This window comes from Canis lupus, unplaced genomic scaffold, assembly GCF_011100685.1.
Source record: "Canis lupus familiaris isolate Mischka breed German Shepherd unplaced genomic scaffold, alternate assembly UU_Cfam_GSD_1.0 chrUn_S303H463, whole genome shotgun sequence".
NCBI lineage: Eukaryota > Metazoa > Chordata > Mammalia > Carnivora > Canidae > Canis > Canis lupus.
The window spans coordinates 1-25,156 of NW_023331232.1; the positions used below are offsets into that span (position 1 = coordinate 1).

Genomic DNA, 25,156 nt, shown 5'->3' on the forward strand with positions numbered 1-25,156 from the left:
CGTAATCTAGAAAGTGGTGATTATATTTGCTTCTGTTTTTCTGTACCGCAGGGTTCCTTGGATCTCACCCAGAGTATTGAAGATGACCCCCTTCTGGATACCCACCATCTCCCACATCATTCATTACATGCTCATTTTAGACCCAGATTCCATCCTCTTCCTACGGTCATCATAGCAAATCTTCTCTTATTAATACATGTAAGTTGACTGGGATGAAGTAATCCATACAGAGGTGATGTTCTTAAATATATATACGCTCTTCAGAGGGCAGCTTGGCTACATCTGCAACATTTAAAATGTGCATCCTTTTTTACTTATCTTTCTACTTCAAAGAATTTATAGATATATTTGCATATGTGTAAGAATGTTTTAATCATGTTGTCTGTAATATCAAGATATTGCAACTATCACCATTCAGAGGACACTTTGTATGACCCATCCATATGAAGGAGCGCTCTGCAACATTTGAAAAAGAAACAGGGTGGACGTGTATATATTAATTAGACTAGCCTTCACACTTACATTGTTGAGTGTCTACAAACACAGATTTACGGCAGTGTGCACAGAACGTTCCTATTTGCACGTTTTAAAAGATAATTGAGAGGGCTGGTGTGCACGTATATTCCCATATATAAACAGAAAATTTCTAGAACCATTCGCAAGATCCTTTTAACACTAGTTGCTACTGAGGTGGAGGACTGAGGGCCTTGTAGAAGGCACCTGATATTTTTAGTATTTGCATTTTGTACTATTTGAAGGTTTTTTTTTTTTTTTGAAGGTTTTTTTTAACCACATGCATATATTACTTTTTCAGTTATTAAAAAAAAGATGTAGATAAATCTATGTTGACACAGAAATTTATCAATTTATCTACACTTAGGAAGTAATGTTAAGCAGGGATATCAGGTTGCAGCAGAACAATAAGTAGTGTTGCCCCATATTTTAAGCAATGATAAAATTACAGATGTCTGGGGTTTTTTTTTGTTTTTTTCCTTGGGAAGAGAGCATGAATGGTGGGGAGGCAGGCAGAGAGAGAGGGAAAGAGAGACTCCTAAGCAGACTCCATGCTCAGCATGTAGCCCAAAACGGGGCTTGACCCCACAACCCTGAGACCATGACCTAAGCTGAAATCAAGAGTGGGATGCCCAACCAAGTAAGCCACCCTGGTGCCCCAAATATCTGGGGATTTTTAAAAACACATGTATTGCAACTAGTAGGTAACTAGTAGGTAATCACATAGACACAAAAAGAAACTCCTAGAGAGAAAAACAAAAAACCCTGTATGTGCAAATGGTCTTGTAGGCTTATTGATGGCTCTGCATCTAGTCTGTTAATTATCTCCATTTTGGTTGTTGAGATCTGAAGCACTAGAGGATGTGTTCTTTGCTACAATGTGAAAAATCAAGAGGGCAAATTCTTAGCAATCCCAAGTGTTTATGAGGAGAATGAATGTGGCTCATTGACTTGTTCAGATGCTGTTCCAGTGACACACACTGTGTAGACTTGTACTCAGAGCTGAATACCCTGAGGAGAGAGGTGCATCCTTCTTCCCTGTGCAGATCTATTAAGTGTGGTATGCTTCTGCTATGGCTTCCTGATCCCCAGATTAGCAACTGAAGCACTTCCTTCCTGGTGCCACCATGTGCAGATGTGGCCTCCTGGTCCCTGGATTGTGGCCTGTTTTTTTCTTCCTTTTTTTATAACATACTCTTTAATTTGTGCAACACACTCTTTGTGTATATATTCCCCGAACATACACACACACAAACATGCACACATATCATTTTGAAAAACTTTTTTATATTAAACTGCTTGTCTATGATACTATGGGATTAATTGCCCTAATTTTAGGACTAAGAAAATCTTGTGTTAAAAAAAAAAAACAAGAAAAAATACCAGCATTACCCAGACACCAAAAGCAGATAAAGACACCACCAAAAAAGAGAGCTACAGGCCAATACCTCTGATGAACGTAGATGCAAAAATCCCCAACAAAATACTAGCAAACCAAATCCAACAATACATTATATCATTCACCACAATTGAGGGATTTATTCCTGGGTTGCAAGGATGGTCCAATATTTGCAAATCATGATACATCACATTAATTTTTTTAAAAGGATGAGAACCACATAATCATTTCAATAGATACAGAAAAAAAAAACATTTGACAAAGTACAACATCCATTCATGATAAAAATCCTCAACAAAATCAGTTTAGAAGGAACATACCTCAACATAGTAGAGTCCATCTATGAAAAACCCACAGCTAACATCCTAAATGGGGAAAAAACTAAGCTTCTTTACAGTCAAAAACGAGACAGGGATGTCCACTCTCACCACTTCTATTTAATGTAATACTAGCTAATACTAATGAAGTCTTAGCCTCAGCAGTCAGACAACAAAAAGAAATAAAAGGCATCCAGATTGGCAAGGAAGAAGTCAAACTTTTATTTTGCACATGACATGATACTATATGTAAAACCTGAAAGACTCCACCAGAAAACTGCTAAAAGTGATAAACGAATTCAGTAGTCACAGGATACAAAATCAATGTGCAGAAATCTGTTGCATTTCTATACACCAATAGTGGAGCAGCAGAAAGAGAAATCAAGGAATCTATCCCATTTACAATTGCACCACAAACCATAAGATACCCAGGAATAAACCTAACCAAAGAGATGAAAAACTTATACTCTGAAAACTATAAAACACTGATGAGAAATTGAAAATGCCATGGAGAAATGGAGAGGCATTCCATGCTCATGGATTGGAAGAACAAATATTGTTAAAATGTCTGTACTACCCCAAACAATCTACATATTTAATGCAATCCCTATCAGAACACCCGCAGCATTTTTCACAGAGCTAGAACAAACAATCCTAAAATTTGTATGGAGCCACAAAAGACCCCCAAAGAGCCAGGGTAGCCTTGAAAAGGAAAAACAAAGTTGGAGGCATCACAACTCAGACTTCAAGTTCTATTACAAAGCTGTGGTGACCAAAACAGTATGGTACTGGCACAAAAATAGACACATAGATCAGTGGAACGGAATAGAGAGCCAAGAAATGAATTATATGATCAATTAATCTTTGACAAAACAGGAAAGAATATTCAATGGGGAAAAGACAGTCTCTTCAACACATGATGTTGGGAAAACTGGTCAGCTCTGCGCAAAAGAATGAAACTGGACCACTTTCTTACACCATACACAAAAATAGACTCAAAATGGATTAAAGACCTAAATGTGAGCCCAGAAACGATAGACCTCCTAGAAAAGAGCACAGACAATTTCTCTGACATCGACCATAGCAACACTTTTCTAGATATGTCTCCTGAGGCCAGAAACATAAAAGCAAAAACATATATATTATTGAGACTACATCAAAATAAAAAGCTTTTGGGGACGCCTGGGTGGCTCAGTGGTTGAGCATCTGCCTTCAGCTCAGGACGTGATCCCAGGATCCTGGGTTCGAGTCCCACATCAGACTCCCTGCAGGGAGCCTGCTTTTCCCTCTGCCTGTGTTTCTGCCTCTCTCTCTGTGTCTCTCATGAATAAATAAATAAAATCTTAAAAAAAAAAAAAAGCTTCTGCACAGCAAAGGAAATAATCAACAAAACTAAAAGACAACCTATGGGATGGAAGAAGATGTTTGTAAATGTGACATACCCAATTAAGGGTTAGTATACAAAATATAATAAGAACTTATACATCTCAAACACCCAAAAAACAAATAACCCAATCAAGAAATGGGCAGAGGACACAAACAGACATTTCTCCAAAGAAGACACACACACGGCCGGCCAACAGACAGGTGAAAAGATGCTCAACGTCACTGATCGTCTGGGATATGCAGATCAAAACCACAATGAGATACCACCTCACACCTGTCAGATTGGCTAAAATCAACAACACAAGAAAACAGCAGGTGTTGGAGAGGATGCGGAGAAAGGGAACCCTCTTACAACGTTGGTGGGAATGGGAACTGGTGCAGCCGCTCCGGAAAACTGGAGATTTCTCAAGAAGTTAAAAATAGAGCTGCCCTATGACCCAGCAGTTGCACTGCTGGGGATTTACCCAAAGAATACAAAAACACTAATTCAAAGGGATAACAAGCACCCCAATATTTATAGAAGCATTATCTGTAACTGCCAAATTATGGAAACTGCCCCAAAAAACTTCCTTATTGTAACAAGTAAAACATTACCAAAGCAAACAAAGATAAAATCCTATCTTCCCTTTTCGCTACTTTAGTCTTTCTCCCTGAGTTAATAAATGAATGTATCTTACTGCTTTTTTTAAAAAAATCATACAAATATATACCAAAAGACGGGCTGCCTGGGTAGCTCCGTTGGTTAAGTGACCAACTCTTGATCGCAGCTCAGGTCTTGATCTCAGGGTCCTGTGTTCAGCCTCGTGTTGATGGGGCTCTGCGCTGGGCATGGAGACTACCTAAATACACACAGATTAGCACATATGTAAGGATTTCTCCCATTTCTTCCACCCACCCCCAGGTGGATAATACAGTATTTATTACTCTGCAGTGGGGTTTCCCAAACCTGAGCATGTGACAGATTCCCTGGCAAGCTTGTTAAACTAGATTGTTTGGCGGATGCTCCCAGAGATTTTGATTCTGCTGGTTGGGGTGGGATCTGAGAATTTGCATTTTTGACGAGTCCCCTGTGATGCCGATTGTGCTGGTGTGTGCACCACACCTTGAACTACTACTCGACAACTTTTTTTTTTTAATCTCAACATACAGACATCCATCCAAATTAATACAGGGAAACTTAGTAAATTCTTTCATAGCTGAAAAACATTCTGCTGTAGGAGTAGATGTATCTTAATTTATGAAGCATCCTGCTGTGGATGAACACGCATCCTTGGGCACTTTGCAGTTTTTTGCAAATACAGAGAATATTGCAGTAAATATTTGTAGCCATAGAACCCTCTGTCCTGATGGTTTTACTTCTAATGGGTCGAGTCCTTAGGACAGTAGTACTGTGTCAAGCTGCTTCCAAATTCTTTTTCTCTATCCCAGACCAGTCAGCAATATATGAGAAAGTCCATTTGCCTCTATTTTGACACCGATCTCAAATTTTTGTCAATCTAATTGGATAGCTATTTTTGTTCTCTTAAAACTGAAACTAGAAGTAAAGCTTTTTAAACCCTGATTTTAATTACCTTTGATGCACTAAATTAACTGTTTTTACTCTTTTCAATAAAAGAGAAGTGGGAAAGAAATTGTGTAACATGAACTATTTGATGGGTTTGGGGGTAGCTTTTCTTTTTTTAAAGATTTATTTATTTTTCATGAGAAACAGAGAGAGAGAGGCAGAGACACAGGCAGAGGGAGAAGCAAGCTCCATGTAGGGAACCCGATGCAGGACTCTAGGATCATGCCCTGGGCTGAAGGTGGCGCTAAACCGCTGAGCCACTGGGGCTGCCCGGGGGTAGCTTTTCTTATTTATGATTTGTTTCCAAAATTTCTGCAAATTTTTCTCCAAATTTTGTTTAAAACGTTTGTAAAATGGTTTTAAGAAGAAGTTGTTTTAAAATTCATTTATAGGGCAGCCCGCGTGGCTCAACGGTTTAGCGCTGCCTTCGGCCCAGGGCATGATCCTGGAGACCTGGGACCGAGTCCCACGTCGGGCTCCCTGCATGGAGCCTGCTTCTCCCTCTGCCTGTGTCTCTGCCTCTCTCTCTCTCTCTCTCTGAGTCTCTCATGAATAAATAAATAAAATCTTTTTAAAATAAATAAAATAAAATTCATTTATAAAAATAGGATAGCAAAAGTCATAGATAGGAGTATGTGAGTATGTGCTGGGATGGTGATAATCATTTCTTAATTCCAATTATTGAATTTTAATCCGACTGCTTTCCTTTCCACAGGTTGTATTTGTCATTTTAGCATTTTTAACAGGTATACTTTGTTCTTACCCTAATCCAATTGAGGACAAGTGCCCAGGAAACTATACCAACCCACTGAAAGTTCAGACAGTCATAATCCTTGGGAAGGTTATCTTGTGGATCCTGCATTTCCTTCTTGAGCGCTACCTCCAGTATCACCACAACAAAGTGAGAAAACGGGGGCTAACCATGATCTACCTGTCGACCAGGCACCTGAAAGGACTCACGCTGCTGATCCACTCCACTGGTGAGTCTGGCTCAGCTTGTCTGTCTGTGGCTTGCTTGCGCGGCAGAAATTCCAGCAGAAAGCAACGTGACGGTTGACTTATAATCAAATATATGCTCTCAGTTTTTGTGAGAATGATGTGTGTTGTGGCCACTAAAATTCGGATCACCTTAATGTCTTGAAGCTTTTTTTAATAAATATATTTAGTCTTAATTTTTCCGTTTGACAATCTGTGCTTGTGATCATAGGGGAGGGGAGGGAAAAGAATGTACCTCTATCCTTCTAGGTTAGATTTTTGGTGATAATTAAAAGGACACTGTAATAAAAGACAGTATCACAAGAGGGAAAACGACCAGGAGTTTACTAGCCTGCGCATGGGAGAGAACCAAGAAGACTGAGCAACTCTCAAAATGGGCCAAGTCACCACCTTAAAACACCACCTCCAGTTAAAGAGTGGAGACGGTGGCGGGGTTGGGGAGGTTGGAGGAGTTTTGCGAGGCTGCCAGGAAAAGCACTGTCCACAGGGGTAAGATTGTTGTGCAGATTACTGCATTCTCAGTCGGTATAGTTTCTAGGAAATTTAAAGTCCTCCTTCTCTCCCCGGTACAGAGAGGGGACATGCTTACAAAATGTAGTTTTCCCCCATCAATGTCTCTTACAAAAGAGATCTCTTTCACTTCTACTCAGCTTTTCAGAGCTTCACCATGCTTAAAATAATCAGCTTAAAATAATCCTTTTGCGGGAAAGAAAAGCATATTTTGGGGTGGATTGTCTGCCACCTGCCCCCCATCATTATGAACACGGGGTCCGTGTGATTGTAGGAAAGACGTTAGGGTTCAGAGCTGCGGCTGAGAATTCTTGAGACATCTTTGGTGCAAAAAGGTGGTTTTATTTAAAGCAGTGGGGGACGGACCCCATGGGCATTATGTACGTTCGGGTTGGAGGGGTTAGGGAGAGCGGAAGTTTCTTGAAGAATCTTGGAAGCCGGGTTTCCAGGATCCCTGCAGGGGGCTGGCTATTGTTAGGAAAGGTCTTTTATTGGACACCGGCTGGCTCAGCGGTTGAGCCTCTGCCTTAGCTCAGGGCGTGACCCCAGGTCCCAGGATCGAGTACCGCATCGGCTCCCTGCATGGAGCCTGCTTCTCCCCCTGCCTGTGTCTCTGCTATCTCTCTGGGGTCTCTCATGAATAAATAAGTAAAATCTTAAAAAAAAAAAAAGAAGAAAGAAGAAAGGTCCATTTATTGCTGTTTAGTAAAAACTCGGTCATGAGACCCTCAGATGCATATGGCAGGCCACGTGCTTGGGGGGACGGTAGCCAGCATCTGTCTTGGCGGCCAGAGCCTAAGGGAGTCTCTAAGGAACCTTCCTGTTAAAGTCGCTTTACAGGCCCCTGGGCGTCGGGCTAAGACTACCCCGTCACCGCCAGCAAAGTATTAACAATCGAGGCAAGCTGCGTCCCTAGAGGGAGGTCACTCTGCCTGTGTCAAGGACTTGTCAATGGGCTGTAAGTAGTAAGGAAATTTAATCATTTTTTCTTCCGTTTTGGTCCCCACATCACGCGTAATCTCCCTGTGTCTAACGCGGACTCCCGTGCCCTTTCACGGGAGCAGCCTGCTTCATCACGAGAAGCTGCAGAGCTGCTGCTCTTTGGTACTTGTAGGGTAAGAGGACGTAATTGCTTCACTTTCATGAGATGCTGTATTTTTCTTGTGGTGACAGAGCCTGTTAGAAAATAGGTGCATTATGCAAAATGGAAAACTTGAAAAAACTTTATGAAGGCGGAGATCAGACAAGTCCATATGGGACTTAGCTGCATTCGTGCCTCTTTTGTTCATCGTTGCAAACGTTTCCTTTATTTTTACTTTTGAAGATTTTGCTCATTTGAGGAAGAGTGAGTGAGAAAGAGCTCGAGCAGGGGCGTGGGGAGGGGGAGAAGCAGAGTCCCCTGATGAGCAGGGGGGCCGCACGCAGGGCTGCGATCCAGGACCCCGGGATCCTGAGCTGAGCCCGCGGCAGGCAGACATGTAACTGACCGAGCCCCCCGAGGGCTGTCCCTGTTGTCACAGACATTTTACAGGCTGGATGGAATTACATTGAGCTTCTTCGGGTATTTTGCCGTGTGGTGCTAGAAATCTCTACCTTTTTAAAAGACCCTCTTTTTTGGTTTGAGTCCAGAATAAACAGACGTTTTGAAACCAGATTGGAAATCAAATTAATCCCCCCCCCCCCCAGAAAAACGGCTCTATGGAATTTTAATGTTTATTCTTTCTCTGTGCGCTGTTAATACATCTGCTTGGGGCAGGCTGCTCAAGGCCGGGCGCTGTCAGTGGGGCGGCCGCGGGGTCGGCTGCAGCAGAGGAGGGAGCATCTTGAGCCTGGCTCCCCTTCCCCGCCCCGGGGGAGCTCGACTAGGCCGCGGCAGCAGGTGCCGGCTGGAACCTTTCCTCCCACAAAGGGCACATGCAGAAACGCCCTTTTTACCTTAAAGGCCTCGATGCCTTGTGAGCGGGGAAGCTGGGTGTTCGGGCCACCCTGGAGCTGGGGTCCCCGAGGCCCGAGGTCTAGCTCCCGGGACCCCTCGTGTCACGAGCAACTGGACCCCGACTTCAGCCCAGATGGTGTCACGTTCATGTCGCTCAGACCAGGACCCGGGGAATCAGGGACCTGGGGCCATGCGCCCCGAGATTCCACTCGCCCGGGGGTCTGGGCCTCGCATCTGAGAGTCGCGGGGCCTGGGCGCCTGGCACCGTCGTGGCTGCGGCTTGGGGCGGTGTCCTGGGGTGACCAGCCCCGTCCTGATGCCCACCCGCTGTGGGGGGGTCACACTGTGTCCCACACCCGCGGTGGCCGCCAGCAGCTGGCTGTGGCCTGGTATGCCTGTGGGGCTGTCGTGGACGCCGCCTCCTCCAGGCGGCCCCCGGGCCCTTGCAGCCGTGGCCAGGTTCCAGGCAGCCCCCCAGGCCCTCGCAGCTATGACCCAGTTCACTGTCGGCCCTTCGTGGACGCCGCCTCCTCCAGGCAGTCCCCCCGGCCCTTGCAGCCCACAGCCCCGCCAGCCGCCCCACTCGGGCCCTTCCTTTCCTCCTGTGCCGCTGCCCCCAAGTCCGAGGAAGGAGGCCAGAGGTCTTCGGAGGCCGCGGGGCCCTCGGGGTTGGGGCGGGGGCCGGGAGCCCGCGGGGCAGACCTGAGCCAGGCCACCCGGGTGACGCCGCCCTGCGGACCCGAGGTTGGGCGCAGGCGGGCCCAGGTTCCAGGGGGTTGCGGCAGGGGCGGGGGGGGTGTGGACCGGGGTTCCCAGGGACACCGCACCCGACACTGTCCATGCGCCGGGGCCGCGGTCCCTGGCCGCCAGGCCGTCGTCAATTATTTTATAAAACAGAAAATAGTAACAATCATTTCTTTAAGAAAATCCGGCGTCTTATGTGATTGTCTCGTGGGGCATCGTCAGCTGCGGGCCGTGTGGGCTTCGTCCTCAAGGAGCGGCCTTGGCTGATTGCGCTGGGGGGGCTCGGCATTGTGGGGGGGGCGTGCACCTGCCGCGGGCTCCGCGAGGAGGGGCTGGGGAGCGTGCACCTGCCGCGGGCTTCACGTGGGGGACGTGCACCTGCCTCGGGCTCATGTGGGGTGGGGCGTTGCACCTGCCGCGGGCTCACATGGGGTGGGGCGTGCACCTGCCGCGGGCTCACGTGGGGACGTGCACCTGCCTCGGGCTCATGTGGGGTGGGCGTGCACCTGCCGCGGGCTCACATGGGTGGGGCGTGCACTGCCGCGGGCTCATGTGGGGGGGGGGGGCGTGCACCTGCTGTGGGCTCCGCTGGGCGGGGGGCGTGCACCTGTGGGCCGCCGCTGACCGCGCGCCCTCTCCGCTCTCGTCCGCAGGCCAGCACGGCTCTCCTCCTGGTGCTGAGCGTGCAGCACTCCTTCCCCGCGCCCCCGCCCCGGCTGTATTCTTTACCTCGTCCTGGCCATCCTGGCCCTGGAACTGCTCTGTTCCCTGACCTGTCTGCTCATCTACCACAGGTGAGAATCACCAAAATACCAGTGAGTTGTTTCTGAATTTGTGTCAACAAATTTTGTCAAGTGACGCCTTGTATCCGAAAAGTAAACACAACAAAATGAAAAGATCCACAAACGTTTGGTTTATCAAAGGCAACTGAGATGTAAGCCTGGCACTTAAATTTGAAATGATGAAATACAGATTAAGTAAATAAAGAATGCATGCAAACTGCATTTAGCCCAGACTTGCTCTAAGACAAACCATTTAGGAACTTATTTTCTAAATTTAGGGCTGTCTGAGGGCCAGTCTGTTTGTCTCTCTCTGTCTCTGTCTCAACTCTCAGTGATAAAAAATTTTTTTAAGATTTTTTTTTGTTTTGTTTTAAATTCACGAGAGGACACAGAGGGGGCTGGAGGGGCAGAGACCCAGGTAGAGGGAGAAGCAGGCTCGTACAGGGAGCCTGACATGGGACTCAATCCCGGGTTTTCAGGATCACTCCCTGGGCTGAAGGCAGTGCCTAAACCGCTGAGCCACCCAGGCTGCCCATAAAATTTTTTTTTAAGGTTTATTATTTGAGAGAGAGAATGGGAGGGGCAGAGGGAGAAGCAGACCCCCTGCTGAGCCCCGAGCCCAGTGTGGGCCTATCCCAGGGCCCTGGGGTCATCACCTGAGCCACCCCAGGCACCCCAGTGGTAAGATTCTAGTAAGCTTTACTGGGGCGCCTGAGTGGCTCAGTTGGTTAAGTGGCCAGCTTTTCATTTCAGCTCAGGTTCTGATCTCAGAGTCCTGGATGAGCCCCTATCGGGGTCCCGCTCAGCTCAGCAGGGAGTGGGCTTGAAGATTCTTTCTCCCTCTTCCTCTGCCCTTCCCCCTGCAACCACTAAGATAAATAATCTTTAAAAAAAATAATAAAGTAAGCTTTAGATATGTAAACATGAAAAATAGATGGAGGGATACTTTTGACAGAAAAGAATTCAAGCCCTGGAAAAATCTAGATTTCATTCCTGCTGCAATATTGGCATATAGTACGTCTGTCCAAAATACTAGCTAATTTTTTGCCGCTGCATAACAGTTATTTTGTGACAATAAAATATCTCCTCTATGCATTTTAAAAGAGAGTCATTTCTCTACTTATGAAAGATAAAGTCCTGTGGATCTCAACTCATGTTTCATTTTACTGATTTTTTTTTTTTGGTGCATCTCCTTAGGCCTATAGAAGAGCATTTAGTTTTTTTTTTGTTTTGTTTTGTTTTTTATTTATTTATGATAGTCACACAGAGAGAGAGAGAGAGAGACAGAGACATAGGCAGAGGGAGAAGCAGTCTCCATGCACCGGGAGCCCGATGTGGGATTCAATCCTGGGTCTCCAGGATCGCACCCTGGGCCAAAGGCAGGCGCTAAACCGCTGTGCCACCCAGGGATCCCTAGAAGAGCATTTAGAATATGAATGGGGGTAACTAGTTTATAAATGTGAATGTCACATTATTGATTGACCTTTATAAACTTTTCTGTAGCTATTAGCTAACAATGAGCCAAATTATGGAGATGCATTCTGTACCTCACTTAAAAAAAATGTATATCACCCACTAAACTTCCTAGAAAAGAATGAGACTTTGGGTTTTTTTTTTTTTAAGATTTATTTATTTTTTAAGATTTTATTTATTTATTCATGAGAGACACAGAGACAGAGAGAGAGAGAGAGACAGAGAGACACAGGCAGAGGGAGAAGCAGGCTCCATGCAGGGAGCCCGACGTGGGCCTCGATCCCGGGTCTCAGGATCACGTCCTGGGCCGAAGGCTGCGCTAAACCACTGAGCCACCTGGGCTGCCGAGACTTTAGTTTTAAAGGTTAATTTTTCTGCATATAAGAAATAGCTTGCTACCATGTGACAAACGAATATTAAATTACTTTGTTGATTGAGATCAGTTCCATTCTACAACACTTCTGTCAAATGCTGTAAATGAGATAGTTTAGCTCTGAATATAGCATTCACTTACCATGTTATTTTACGGTAGCTCTACTACATTTATTTATTTGTTTGTTTGTTTGTTTAGGATTTATTTATTTATGATAGACATGGAGAGAGAGAGGCAGAGACACAGGCAGAGGGAGAAGCAGGCTCCATGCACCGGGAGCCCGACATGGGACTTGACCCCGGGACTCCAGGATCACGCCCTGGGCCAAGGGCAGGCGCTAAACCACTGAGCCACCCAGGGATCCCCTACTTTTATTTATTAGAAAGGGTGCAAGCCTTCTGGTAGTGATGGTATTTTCTGTAGTACCTATCGAATGCTCTATGACGTAGCAGGACTTAGGAACATTCCAAGGACCGTGTAAGGGGAAATTGGGGCACCTGGGTGGCTCAGTCAGTTTAAGAATTTGCCTTGGGCTCAGGGCAAGATCCCAGGGTCTAAGATCAATCCCCATCGTGCTCCCTGCTCAGTGCAGAGCCTGCTTCTCCATCTCTGTTTGCTGCTCCCCCTACTTATGCTTGTTCTCTGTGTGTGTGTGTGTGTCAAAGAAATAGTCTTTTAAAAAAATTGCTTTATTCTATATGTGAAGACTTAGTAACATATTTCATTAATATTAAAATTTATATCTGAATAAAAACACCATTAAATCTTAAGTGAATATGTTTCCCTACTGTAAGAAAACCTGATAATTGCTAATTCCGACTTTCAAAATACATGGACGGTTTACATAGGAAGGGTTTATAATATAATTTATAAACTTAGGGTTGCCGCAAATATTGAATTTCTTTGGAAGATCGAAGTATGTCTGTTTTACCTCCACATCCTTAAGAGTAGGCTTAACTTTTTAAATTCTATAATGTGCCTTTAAATGTATTGCGGTTTTGACAGGAGAGATTTAGGGAGTAGCTTCTAGAGACAAATGTTTGCTTTTGTTCAGTGTCGTAGAAAATATAAGCTTGGGCCCCAATGTATGGACTTTTCATGTTTCTCCATACTGAAATGATTTGAAAAGATAATGAGTTTTGATAACATTGAAAGTGATTCTTTAGGACATGATTCTTTGATATACTAATTATAACCTGACCTTGACTAGCGTATTTGCATTTTAAGTAGTTAACCTCTAGAAAACAAGATGGACCCTTCTTGTTGGGCACTAATTTGCTTTACTACCTCTACAGGGGAAAACTAGGAAAATAAAACTTGAAACAGTTTTGACCTACTAAATTCGATTAGCTCTGTTCATTTAAAAGTAAGCCAAAGGGATGCCTGGGTGGCTCAGTCAGTTGGGTGTCTGCCTGTCTGCCAGGGCCCTGGGTCTAGCCCATGGGCTCGCTGCTCATGGTGGGGGGGGCACTTCTCCCTCTGCCCCTCCTCCAACTCGCACTCGCTCTCCCTCTCCCCACCCTCTGAAATGGATAAGTAAAATCTCTAAAAAAAAAAAAAAAAAAAAAAAGGGGGGGGGTAAATAAAAGATGATGCAATTAACGCCACCCAGTTATCAGCCTTCCAGCAGCCGGTACAACTGCTCTGAAGCTGTGAGAGATTCGGGCTAGAATGGAAGCGGTGACCAAGCGCACCTGCCCTTTTCCGTGTTTTGACGTCCTAGCATGCCTGCTTTCTTGGCTTACGATGGAAAGAGTGCTTTGAATTGGTGATATTGCCTGACTTTTGATCGAGAAAATGCTGAATGTGTTCAATCGAATCTATTTTAAAGGCCACAGAGGCCTTTTTATTGTGTCAGACTGTGATGCGTCTCTTAGTTCTGTCCCCTGGCTTGCACCTGAATGCCGTAGAGCTGTTATTTCCTGTCCCCCACTTCAAGAAGCTTACGTGTGTTCCAGGCTTCTTCCTTTGTTCAGGAATTCTGATGCGAAGGAGGCCATTTGAGAGAGCCAGCTAGGATGTGAACAGGAAAACTCCCATTCACCGGCGGCCATCACGAGTCGGTCGATTCTCGGCCTTCATCTTCCCCAGATGGCATCTGACACGACTGACCTCCTGGAAACGTACCCCTCTTGCTCTGGGCCTCGGGCTTTCCCGGTTTCCTGCCCGCCCCGGGGCCCCATAGCCGCCTTCGCTCCGGGCCCTCCCTGACCCGCTGGAGGGAGCCCCAGGCCTCCGTCCATCTCCCCTAACCCCGGAGCCGTAGCACCTCAAGTGTGTCTGGGCCACGGGAAGCCACGAGGAGCTCCTCGTCTCCAACATCCCTGCCGTACCCGGAAGGCAAGGGCATCTCGGCAGGGTGCACACCACGTCTCTTGGCATCATACGGCATCGTACGGCCTGCTTCTTCCCGGTCCTTCCTAACGGGCCCTGCACAAATCTCCCAAATTTCTCACTTTTAACCTCTTCTTAAACTTCTTGAGCCTAGGAGTCAGCTGAGCGTGCACATTAGAATCATAGGTGAGCCTGGCCGTGCCACACAAGGTGCGTATCATGTGACTCAGCCATTGCACTCCTGCATATAAACCCAAGACAACCGGAAACGTCCGCATCTCCACAAAACCATACAGTTGTTCAAAGAAGTGTCCATAATGGCCAAAGTGGAAACGGTCTAGTGTTAGGATATATTAGGGCTAGATCAGCACAACGTGCTGGGTCCATACGGTAGAATGTTATCCGGTCCTCGAAAGGAGCGGGTACCCGGAGTGACGTGCTGCTGTGTGCCCAACACGCATGGCCCTTGGAGACGGGCGCTGCGGGCGAGCAGCCCTCACGAGGACTGTGTGAAACACCCAGAACGGGCAGCGTGGGGACAGGAGGTAAGACGGGGGTTGCCTGGAGCCAGGGCGCAGGGGGCAGATGGGGAAGGACGGCCAGTGGGTGCCGGCTCACTTCCTGGAACAAAGAAGATGCTCTGAAAGTGGCTGGAGGTGGTTGCACAACCCGGTCCTATGCTGAACCATGGCACTTGCGCTTTACATGGACGAATGCGGGACACGTATCACCCGGAAAGCTGATGTGCAAAAGGGAAGAACGGCATGTGGAGCTTTGAACACCTGTGCAGCGGGGATCGGCCCGGCCCCTCAGCCCCCGCGTGGCACACACTAGCTCACTCATGCTGCACGGACAGTGGCCACGGTGGTGCTGGGCTGGCAGTCGCCACCGCAGCCCTGGCCTCCTGTCCCCATGGAGCCTCCTCTCCGGAGATGGCTTGTCCCAGCAGGTGCCAGAGTCCTCACCCAGGCGGGGCAGGGCCCGGGCCATGGACGGCTATCCGGACGTGCGGTCTGTGGGCGCACCTGCCGGTCGGGTGCCCCGGAATCCCAGAGGCCGCATGTCCAGGGTCCTGAGGCCGCATGTCCAGGGTCCCGAGGCCGCACATCCAGGGTCCCGAGGCCTCTCCTCTGGAGCTGTATCCCTCTGGCTGTATCCTCCCGGGACCTTCGCCTGTGCAAGCGCATCCTGGCCTCTCCCATCACATCAGGGCCCCACCCTTGTCGCTTCTTGTGACACTAGTTACCTCACTAAAAGCCCTGGTCCCAGTCAGTCACATTGGGGGCGAGGGCTGGCACGTGTCACTTTGGGGGAGCGCGGTTCGGTCCGTTGCATCATGTATCCCCACAAACCGCCCAGCTCGTCGGTGGCCTCTGAACGGCCGCACCGGGGTCCTCTGTGGGTTGTCAGCTTCCTGGCGCGGGGCCTTGATGGCGCTTTCCTGGTTCTCCTCCTACCACTGTAGAGATTGATTTTCATTCCCTTTTATTTATTTATTTTAAAGATTTATTTATTCATGATAGACATAGAGGCAGAGAAACAGGAGGGAGAAGCAGGCTCCATGCAGGGAGCCCGACGTGGGATTCGATCCCGGGTCTCCAGGATCGCGCCCTGGGCCAAAGGCAGGCGCCAAACTGCTGAGCCACCCAGGGATCCCCCTTCATTCCCTTTTAGCAGATGGTTCCCCACCTCTTTATTACTGGTGGGTTTCTGCGTCCCCTCGTCCTTTCTCATTCTGCTACTAAAAATGACCATCTGCGCCCTCGTGGGCAGCTCCCAGGTGAGCAGAGCCACCCTAAGCTTTATGTTCACCTGCTAAGTGATACTTTCCATCCAAGTGTTCAGGCCACCAGCAAGACAGAAGTGACCGGAACACCTTTCTCTTCTTCCAAACCTTCCACCATCCTGTCCATCCTCCCCATCTCAGCCAGCCGTGCCAGCCCCACCTCTTGCTAACTCAGAGACCTTTTTGCCGTCCCAGGCTCTTCCTTCCACCCTATATCTCCCATCAGTTGGCCTGCCTCCCCATCCATCTCCTCTCCTCTGTCCCTGCCACGGCCATGCTCATCACATCCCGCGGGGTTGAGTCCAGTAGGCACACTACTCGCCTCCCTTCCTCTGTCTTCTTAATCCGTATTCCTTCTCTTCAGTGTAATTCATAGGTAACTCTTGATCGTGAACAACTTACCCGTTCAGAGTTTTCTAAACGTCTAGGGAGGAAAAATCTGAAATAAAAGACTTTCCGTGAGCTGGCCCTACTCATCCCTGCCCTTGGTGGTGAGGGGTGGTGAGCTCCTTTCGGTGACTCCCATTTACTCTCGGGACTAAACCTCAGTGCTTCGGCGTGGCACCAGTCCCTCAGGTCTTCCCTGCCTACCTTTCCACCCTATGCACACACACACACCTTCTCGAGGTCCTAAGTATTTGCTCAGGCTCTTCTCACACTAAAAACACCCTTCCTCTCTACCTCCCTAGTCTGTGCGGTTAGTTCTCACGTTTCCCTCAAGGCTGGACTCAAGCCCTACCATCCTCCTCCTCCATGACCTGCCCTCCCTTCTCACTCCTACTGAGTTAAGGGGCTGCTTTCCAAGATGTCACAGCTCCTTGTACAAGCTTTGATTTTGGTTCTTTTCATACTGTCTTGAATTGTAGACGTATCATCTGTATTTTACCCTGGACTAGTCGCTCTTTTTATAGGGTAGCGTCAACATTGGAGGTTTCAAAGTCCTGATTCCTGGATTAGAATCTTGGCTACTGGGATGCCTGGGTGGCTCAGCAGCTGCATCTGCCTTTGGCTCAGGGCATGACCCTGGGGTCCAGGGTCGAGTTCCATATTGGGCTCCTTGCAGGGAGCCTGTTTCTCCCTCTGCCTGTGTGTCTCATGGATGAGTAAATAAAATCAAGAAAGAAGAAAGAAAGAGAAAGAGAGAAGAAAGAGAGAAAAGAGAAAAGAAAGAAAGAGAGAGAAAGAAAGAAGAAGAGGGAGAAAGGGGGAAGGAAGGGAAAAAGAAGGGGGGGAAAGGGGGAGGGAAGGAAAAAGGGGAAAAAAGAAAGAGAGAAAGAAAAAAGAAAAAGAAAAGAAAGGAAAGAAGAGAAAAGAAAGAAAGAAAAAAGAAAGAAAGAAAAGAAAAGAAAAGAAAGAAAAGAAAGAAGAAAAAGAAAGAAAGAAAGAAAAAGAAAGAGGAAAAAAAGAAAAAAAAGAAATGTGGCTACTTACTTAACTTTCCTGGGCTTCATTTTATTTTATAAAGCCGGAGCGATAAGGGCATCCACTTCAGGGGGTAGTTCTGAGAACTGAATGAGGCAATCCATACACAATAGTTCACCTGTGCCTTCTGTGTTTTAAATTCACCCAAAAAAATTCATAGCTGTTATTATTATCAACAATGATACTGTCCGGATTCCCAGTGTTTAGTACAGGCCTGGCACATAGACTTTCAAAGGTTTGAGTAAATCCATAAACAAACCTGTGTATTCACCTTATGAAGCATTTTTGTCCATATTAACTTACTTGAAAAGCATGGCCAATTAATGTAATTTGAATAAACGGGAGCAAAAAAATGTTTTTCGTGATTAGATAACCTGACAATGATGACTTTATTATTTTAGTGAAAATTCGAAAATTTAATAAAGCCAAACCACAGCCGGATGTACTTGAAGAGGAAAAATCTATGCTTACCCCAGCAATATCACCTCGGAGACTGGATTCAGGTAAGCGTTGAGTGGGGGGGGGGGGAGGAATGAAAGACTAGAAAAAAAGAATTGTAGGGCTCCCCACCCCGCCCCCGGAAATCTAGAAAACATTCCACTGCTCGTTTATAGTTGTGCAGATGTGCCTTTAGAATTCAGTTTGACTTGCTTACTCCCATTCAACTGTGATAAAACAAAGTCTAACGAAAGGATCTCATTTTGGAGTATTTCCCTTGGCTTACGACGTCAAGGAGAAGGTCCCAAATACAGCGCAGTGCTCTGCAAGCTGGGAGGAACCCCTTTGCAGAGACTACTGAGCACTGGTTGGCAGGTGCCACCCGTCACCGTGTTGATTCTGTGCAGGACCGTCTCAAGCCTGGAAGACATCGTCGAAAAGCAGGGAGACGTCATCGCCCACCTGAAGCGACACAACGCCCTGCTGAGTAAGCGGTTTGCTGACGTTCACTTCCTCCGGGGACTCTCCGCCCAGTAGAGCATGAGGGCCTGGCCAGGCCAGCGGCTGCAGAGGGAGCGGGGCCCACTGACCACCTGACAAGCCGGCCCAGCGGGTGGCAGTTTGGGCCGGATGCCACTGGATGCCACTGATGGTTCTTATTTGAAACCTGAATTGTGTTCTCCTTGTGGGCTGTTGAGCAGGTGGGACTCGTGGGTCACCTGAAAGGGCTTCACAGAGCCTGGATGCTCCAATGCTCCGGGAGGACGTCTCCTTTTTTGCACATTTTGAAGTCCTTTACGTCTGGCTCATCCGAGGATCAGAGGTATGATTAAGCCTGGTCTCAAGCAGTGCTGCTTCCGCAGGCCGTAGAGCCCTGGAATGACTTGGCTGCTTATATGAGGAGATTGACAGGATCATCTGTTTTTAAACAAGGGTTTGATCAAATAAGTTCTTTCCACTCTTAAACTGATGGGAGGAGTCATTATTTTTTGTGGTTAAATAATGTTTTCTTTGCCCTGCGGAGCCTCACCATGTACCCGACCTGCTTGTGTGCTGTGGGATTACAGCTTGGCCCTGTAGCTCTTATGAAGAATTTCCTCCCCATAGGGCCTGTCTCACTAGGTGATTCACTATGCAAACACCTACAGCTTTTCATTCTCCACAAATAAGAGAATCAAGATCGCTCGGACCAGGGTCAGACTGACCAATGCTGCCCGTTGTATCAGCAGCACCTTCCATTGGCAACAGAAATACCCGAGAGAAAACCTGAGAACTTTCCCTTTTTTTTTTTTTCTTTCCCTTTATTTTAATCCTTCTTCAAGGAGTTGCCATGTGCTTCAGTATTGACTATCCCTTGATTAGATCAAGAAAGGTAGGTTCAGTGGCTCTAAGAGGGTCTAAAAAGGAAAATTCTACTTTATTACTTTATTTATTAAGTAATCTCTATTGCCCAATGTGGGGCTCGAACTTGACCCAGGGATCAAGAGTCACGCACCCTTCCAGCCGAGCCAGCCAGTCCCCCCTTGGAGTATACTTTCAAATTATGAGAATAAATTGTCATATAAACTTATATAGATACTAATTATATCTAATTCTCCAGGTGGAATGAAGCATTTTTGTAAGTAAAGGGCATCATTTCCTCGGTTTTCCCAGTCTGCCCCTTTATCCATTTGCGTTAGCACCTCTATATACTGCCCTAGGAAGCTTCATAGGAGCGGAGGGAGGGGACATTTGTGATTATGTATGTGGGTCATTAACTGAATAATCAAGATCTCATCTGAAAACCCTAGGTATACACAGGTATTTCTCAGGGGGTGCAGTCATTCGGTCACATCCAGGTCCTTAGGAGGGCGAACACCAGTTACCTTCAGATCTTTGGGACCTTCTACATTTTGTCTTCTAAGGTAAAAGTGATGGCGTGTCGCCCGCAGACAATCCCCTTGAGGCCCCAAAATGATGACACTCACAAATTAAACACAAAATTGTATTTTTAAAATTCAGATTGTATTCAAGTTTCTGACTTATCCTCCCCTCTTCTTCTTTTTTTTTTTTTTTCCTCCCCCTCACCTTCCTTTTACTAAGTATTATCTCAAAACCATTGCCTTCTCTGGAAATCTGTCTCTGTGTTGTGGAAGAGGCTATAAACTGCATCTGCGGCCTCCGCAGGAGCTTTCTGGGCGTCATCTCAAACTGGCCCTCGTACCTGGAGGGATGGGGCAGACCCGAGAAAGGGCCAGACCCCCAGGCCTATAGGCCGCAGGCCTAATACACACGGGAACCTCGAGCCAGGGCCTGTGTGGAGTGGCTTGCAGGCGGGCAGATCTCTATAGCGGCCTGTACTGGGTCCTGTCACATGTGCGGTCCAGAGCCCCCAGGGCACATCGCTCTCCCAATTGCGTGTCCTCAGCTCCCCCGGTGACCATAGGGAGCTGAACACAGCCTCCAAGGACAGAGGCAGGGGGAACACCCTCTGAGGGCCCAGTCCTCCCAATAGCCTTTAGCTATGTTCCTTTTCAAAGGAAAACACCAGTGGTAGATGATTCTTACTTAGTTTTAAATTCAGTTGAGGGACACTTCGGGGGCTCAGTGGTTGAACGTCTGCCTTGGGCTTCCTGCGGGGAGCCTGCTTCTCCCTCTGCCTGTCTCTCTCCCTCTCTCTCTCTGTCTCTCATGAATAAATAAAATCTTTTAAAAAATAAACTCAGTTAGGATCTATAGTCAGCTTTCTAAGGTTTATAGGATGAACTTTGGTTTACGGAAAGAGTTTATAAAGTTAGGATACTCAGATTCTGATGTATGGTGTCTGTATGACCACAAACTTTTCCAAAGTCAATAATGCACATATCAAACAATAAGAAAAGTGATAACGAAGTATCAGAACTAGGAAGACCGGGTCATGAGCAAAGCACTTTAAATGTCAAGCATTCTATTCACCAGGCTCTCGGTGAGCAAGCACAGCAGATACAAAAACTAAGGAGACCCTGGTGTGGACGGAGGAAGAGCACTAGGATGGCTAAGCTCCACGCTGGGTGAAATAACGGCTGGAAGCCCGGGGCCTTAGGCACTTTGGGTCAGGGTGCCCTCCCCAATGGAAGGGGCTGTGGGGGTTCTGGGCAGGCTAAGGAGTAAAGATAAGCAGGGACAAAGGCCAGGAGCGCACTAGGTAGTAAAGTTGAACCCAAAGTGTGAGGGAGGACATGGGGACAGAAGACCGTCCGGTTGGGGAGGGGGCCCCATGCGGTCTCGCTGAGGGGCCCTGCCCTGAAACATGGTCCACCGGGCGAGTGCCAAGCAAGGAAGTGACAGGGTCAGTGTTATTTTCAAGAGGATCAGATTATAGTACAATGTGGAGGAAGGCTCCGTGCAGAAAGATTTGGCCCTGAACTAGGAGGTATAGCTACATTTTTTTGAGAGTATGTGTGTGGGGGGCGCCTGGGGGGCTCAGTCGGCTAAGCGTCTGCCTTCAGCTCAGGTTTATGATCCCGCGGTCCTAGGATGGAGCCCTGCAGCCGGCTCCCTGCTCAGTGGGGAGCCTGCTTCTCCCTCTGCCCCTGCCCCTCTCTCCTCTCTAATAGATAAATAAATCTATTTTTTTAAGAGAGTATCTATGTATATACATGGAATACATATACTTTCTATAATGGAGGATTTTGTTTCAGATGGACAATAGCATTGTGGACTTAACCCAAGTTAAAGCTCCCTTTTTAAAAAGAGCAATATTGAAAAACATAAGGAGGAAACATAATTTGAAATCCTGCTACCAAGGACTTGTACCAACAGTGCTTATCGTCCCCCTACTCTCACCCGTTGTGGCTGTTATCAGTCTGTTCAAGTTCTAGCCCATCTGATTAAAAAATACATCATTGTTGCCACATTGCATTTTCCTTAAATATTAATGAAGTTGAGCATTTTCCTCCATATTCCTTGGCCTTTTATATGTCTTTTGTGATGTGTATAGATCAGGTCTTTTTCTTATTATTCTACTGGGATATTCTTTTCTTAAATATAATATCCCTTTCGATATAAGGATAGTCCTCAGTTTATGTTTCTTGGAAATCTTTCATTGCTTTGAGTTCACAAAATTGAATCTCTAAAAGCCACGCCTGATGCATTCTTGTAGTGAGAGCCAGCAGTGTGTGCGTGAGTGAATTTAATATACCCAGGTTTCTGCCTGCGGGCTCTGCTCTTCTTCCAGGACTCAAACCCAAGTCATAAGTGAATCAAGCAACTTCTTTTTGCTCTAAGGCAGCATTCCCCAACCATTGGCACTATGGACATTTCAGGTTGGATTATCTTTGCTGTGAGGAGCTGTCCTGTGAATTTTAGGAAGCTTAATTGGTATTTCTGGCTCTTGGATGCCCCTGCGCACCCCCAGCTGTTACAGCCAAAAATGTCTCCCATACCATGTGTTTCATTTCATTGAACACTTAGCATTTCATTGAGAACTGACCATTGTGCCCAGAGCGTATTCTAGGTCCTGGGAGTTCAGGAAATCAATAAGACAGTGAAGGTTCCTGTTCTTGTGGGAGTCTACATTCTAATGATGGGTGTGGGAGGTGGGAGTAGAGGGAAGGAAGATCAAAGTGAACACAGACAAGGGAAAACCGACCATTGGGTTTGATAAGTTTGATTATTCTTCTGTAAATTAGACCTCATGGAGCATTCTTACATTAATATGACTACGGAGAAATTTTAACTTCTGTGTACTGCACCATCCAGAAAACCAAATGGCAAATGAATGAACTTTATGTTCTTTCCCCATCCTTTTTTACAGAAAGACTTACTTTAGGGACTTCACAACTTGATCAGAGATGGTTTCATAGGTCTTACATTTTTAAGGAAACAGACATTAAATAAATGACAATCACAAATCACAAAAATCTCTAAACATGCCCTAGGTTCCATAAGGAAAATAGCTTCATTGTAAACCAAGGAAGGCTTGTCTCTAATTCTCTCTGCATTTTTAATCCAGTCTCACTTTTCACCCTATTACTACACTGAAACTGTTCTCAAGGTTACCAAGAACACCCTTCTGTGTGGCTTGAGCTAGGAATGGATGCATAGGTCTCCTCTTCCTAAGCCCATCAGCAGGAGTAGACTCAGCTGAGCACTCTTCCAGGATTCATCTTCTTCATTTTGGCTTTCAAGGACACAGCAAAACTCGTGCTTGTTTTCCAAACTCATTGCTTCTTGTTCTGTGTCCTTTGCAGGTTCCTTTTCTTATTGTACACCACAGCTCAATCCCTGGGTCTCTTTCTTCTCCATCAGTACTCACTCTCTTGGTAATCTTGTGGCTTTAGTACAGTCTACAAGCGGCAACTCCCAAATGTGTACCTTCTTGAACTCTAGACTCATATACCCTAGCTGCCTCATCTAGAGCTCTAATTAATGTCCAAGGCATCTCACAAACATAACTATCCAAAGCTGGGATGTCCTTCACAGCCTTCTCTGTCTCTCCACAGTGATGTTCCTCTCACCCCTGACATCCCACAGTCTCTCAGCAAATCCTGCTGGCTTTTCCTTTAAAACAGATCCAGAATCCATCCATCTTTACATGGATTTTTGTAATAGTCTCTTAAAGTGGTGTTTTAGCTTCTAACCGTCCACAATCCCCTCCCCCCACACTCCCAAACATCGGTATTTAATACAGTAGCAAAGAGATTCTTCTAAAATAATCCATCAGATCATGTTACTCTAATGGTTTAATGGTTCCCTATCTCAGTAAACCAAAGCCTGACGGTGACGTCCAGGGCTCTAGAAAATCTGCTCCTCCTCCCACCCTTCTTAACTCATCTCTTCCTACTCTTCCTTTATGTACTCTGTTTCAGTTATATTGTGGTTTTTCTATTGTGAAGTCCATCCCCACCTCAAACCCTTGCAGTTGCTGTTCTGTCTACTTGGAATGATTAATTCCCATATACCCTTCATCCTTCAAGTCTTCGTTAGTGTTACTTTCTCAGTGAGGCCTGCTCTGGCCCACTATTTAAAATTACAGCCTTTCCCACACTCAGCACTTTCTAGCCCCTTACCCTTATAGGGGTTTATACTCTTTTACCCCAAAGTATGCCACTTTGGCTTACTGAATATTTTGAAATAAAGATTCTTGAGAAACAAACACAGCAAATGCAAGAACACTGGCCCTTCTCTGTCCCTCTGAAAGGAGATTATAAATCTCCCACGGTGAAGGGTGTCTCCCTGTACTAGGAGGTTAGAAGACATCCATATGACCAGAGATGGGATTTAGGGCTAGAGACTATATAAACAAACCCCTGTTTTACTTCTTTACCTATTCACTGACCCCCCAAGCCAAACCCTTTGGTCTTGTTAATGTTTATATAAATGGATTGTTCTTTTGTCTAAAAGGTTTTAAAGGGCGTCCTGCTTTGGTCACTTCTTTGAGTCACCCTTTTAATTGCGCTCTTGTATGTATGAAATTAAATTAGTTTTTCTCTTGTCCCTAATTTCTTAGGTCTATTTTATAGTAGACCAGCCAAGGAATCCAGGAGGGAAAGAGGGAAATTTTTTCTTCCCCTGCACCCTGTTTGAGTTAGGTTTCCAGTGTACTACCTCTAAATATTACATAATTTACTCATTCACTTTGTTTCTCTCTCCTGACTAGAATGTCATCCTATCAATTTCAGATATAGGGATCCCTGTGTGGCACAGCGGTTGGCGCCTACCTTTGGCCTGGGGCGCCATCCTGGAGACCTGGGATCGAATCCCACGTCGGGCTCCCTGCCTGAAGGCTGCTTCTCCCTCTGCCTATGTCTCTGCCTCTCTCTCTCTCTATCTCTCTCTCTGTGTGACTATCATAAATAAATAAAATAAAAATAAATTTAAAAAAATTTTCAGATATAGCAAAGATTTAAAAGAAAAGATAAATAATTATCCTACATAAGATTTTCATTTGAAAAGAATGCAACAGAAAACAAAGCAGGAAATAGACGTGTGGAGTAACATCAGAAATAAGAACATCAACACTTCTTATTCTGGAGGTTCTAACAAAATATGTATGTAAGAAAAAGAATACATAGAACTATAAATTTGAAAAGGAAAGTGATAAAAATTACCACTTTTGCAGATAATATGATTGACAGATACAGAAAAACTCCAAGGACCTATTGGGAAAGCTATTACAAAATATACAGAAATAAGACAATTCAAAAGGTGGCTGGGAGCGAAA

General features: G+C 46.1%; 1 pseudogene; it reads left to right on the plus strand.

The window, feature by feature from the left end:
• Positions 1–42: 42 nt before the first annotated feature.
• On the plus strand, positions 43–18,657 carry LOC119879123 (annotated as a pseudogene).
• The last annotated feature ends 6,499 nt before the right edge of the window (positions 18,658–25,156 follow it).